This window comes from Triticum aestivum, chromosome 1B (assembly GCF_018294505.1).
Source record: "Triticum aestivum cultivar Chinese Spring chromosome 1B, IWGSC CS RefSeq v2.1, whole genome shotgun sequence".
NCBI lineage: Eukaryota > Viridiplantae > Streptophyta > Magnoliopsida > Poales > Poaceae > Triticum > Triticum aestivum.
In genome coordinates, this window is record NC_057795.1 from 93,669,206 (window position 1) to 93,671,824 (window position 2,619).

Genomic DNA, 2,619 nt, shown 5'->3' on the forward strand with positions numbered 1-2,619 from the left:
CGCTGTACTATCAATGCAGGGAAAGTACACCTGCATAGTGGCCTAGTGGGTACTCTCGGTGCTCTATTCAGCCGCTCATCTCACGTAGCTGGCCTACTCAGTTGCTCCTCTCACGCACACACTAGCAGCATGTTTATCAGCGACGGTTATTGCAGGGGCAGAACATTTGAGTTATTTGATACAGCGAGACTAGGATTTTCGCTTCCATTTGTGGAGGTGTAATGGATCTCATCAAACTTTGTTAGTAGTTCCTTCTTTATGAATGAAGCAAAGCTTCTGCCTTCGTTTCAAAAAAAACACGTCAAGAGGAATTTCTTCTATAGTAGAGCCGATAATGGTGTGAAGTCCATGCGTGCAACGCCACAAGCTACAGAGTAGTAGTAGAGCACCTTACGTACAGAGCCATATTGCATAGTTCCCAATGCCCCGCCAGGCTTTTCCAGCTCCTCGGGCTTAATTGGAAGGCGCTAGTTTAAATATGCTACTAGCTGATGAGGAAGCTGCAAGCGAGGTGCGTCTAGGGCGAGCACGCGAGCCACGGGATGCTGGGAAGGAAAACCCATTCACGTGGCTAGGCTATCTAGTGCACCCAGATTGTGGTGCCGCACGTCCATTTGACTTCAAAACTCAAACTACCCATGTAAAATATTGGCTCGCAGCAAAGTTATTGTTTAAAAAAAGGCCATCGTGCGTTCGTCCGGGATCGAACCCACAAAACGAGGTATACACTCCCGTGACCACTAGTAATACTCGTTGGAGTACAACGCAACCTAGAATCGCCTTTTGTCGCTAGTAGTACATACATTGTTCCTTACAAGAAACCCCTAATAATGCAAGAAACCACTAAAATGCCAAGAAACTACTACCACTTACATACGTGGTAGACTTAAGATAAGACTACCTTATCAACCATTGTACATGCTCTTACCAACCAGCCCTACCAAGAAACGACTACTCTACAAAGTGTCGTTGTAGGCACGTTTCAACCCATGGCCCTGTTTGGGTACATTCGTTGTCAATCTAACCCTGCCATCCAAACACCACTTTGGTTAGAGTTAGTTCACGGTTAGAATCTAACTCTAACCTCTGACAGGGCCCATGTTGCCCATTAAGTCAATGCCTTCTATTCAACCAGGCGTTATGACTTGTGGGACCTACATGTCAGTTTGCACAAAAATCCCTGAGTGACCTCCTACCTCTGGCCCGTCCACCTAGTCATCCTCAGCCATGGGACGCAGCTACCGCCGCCAGCAGAAGGCGGTGCGGAGCCCATGTTGTGGCAGCCCGGATGCCAGCTCCGTCCGGGGCTCGCGGCCGCTACTAGCCAAGATAGCTCCGTCTAGCTACTTGTATGCAAGCTTTGCTAGCTAGATTGGCACAGTAGCGCGGCGGCTTTCTCGCGTGCGCCACGCTAAGGCCAGCCGTCTGGCTCGAGCGAAGGCCAGCGCGGTTGCTTGCTCGCTTGTGAGTCACGTTCGGGCTAGCCTACCAACCAGTGCGGAGGCCAGCGAGGCGCCTGGCCCGTCCGGCGGAGCGGCATCCAACTCGCTCATCACCGGCGCCACCGACGAACACGCATCAGTACTGTTTGAAGTAATGTTCAGGAAAAATAATGATTTGAGGGGGAATAATAGGATAGAAGGTTAGATGTGGGTCCCTTGTGTCAACGGTCAAACAAAATGTGTTGGTTTAAGCTTCCTCATCAAAATGGACGTGTGGGCCAACCCTGTCATAAATGGGTTTAAACGAACCTAATCAGTAGGAGTACTAGGTAGTAGTTTTTGGCGTGGATTAAGAAATTTTCGGTATGTTTTTGCTATTTTTTGTACAATAGATTCTTCCTAGGGCTGGTTTAAAGTGGTAATTTTTTGTTAAATACTCTACATATTGTAAGTAGGAGTGAAAGTTAAGCTTTGCAAGCCAATAAGCAAGGCTAGTTACATAGTGCATATGTGTACATGATTGAAAGTAAATATCAACCATGAGTGACTAATATCTTGATGGAAAACTCGAAATATGGAATACTAGGAAAAAAATGCATGGTTGGAAATACTAGCAATGTTCATGTGCGTTACAACGAATCATAATTATAATAATACTTATTCACAAACTTGATACAAAACACTCTAATTTTGATATACAAATGTCACTAGAGATATATTATGTTTCAATTACAATATATTCCTTGGGCTGTTTTGGTGAGGTCGGGGAGGGATGTGGTTGGTTTTAAGATACTAATTATGGGTTTTCTGCAAATTGGTAGAAAAGTGGGATGTTGGTGAGAAAAGGCAACAACTTACCTCACAGTCGTTAGATGTAGATCTAATGGTTAGAAACAACGGATGGTAGACACACCATCATCACCAACTTAGGGGCTGTTTGGTTCTAGGCCTACTGTTGCCACACTTTGCCACACATTTTTGCCAAGCTTGCCTAAGGTTAGTTCATCAAAATGAAATCCACAAGTTGGCAAGCCTAAAGGAATCTTGCCACACTTTTTGTGTGTATGCCATGTGGGACCCAAGTATGGCTTGCCAAAGGTGTGGCTGGAACCAAACACTTTCCTAAGTTGGTCAAACTTGCCCAACCTTAGGTGTGGAAATCTTTGGCAAAGTTAGT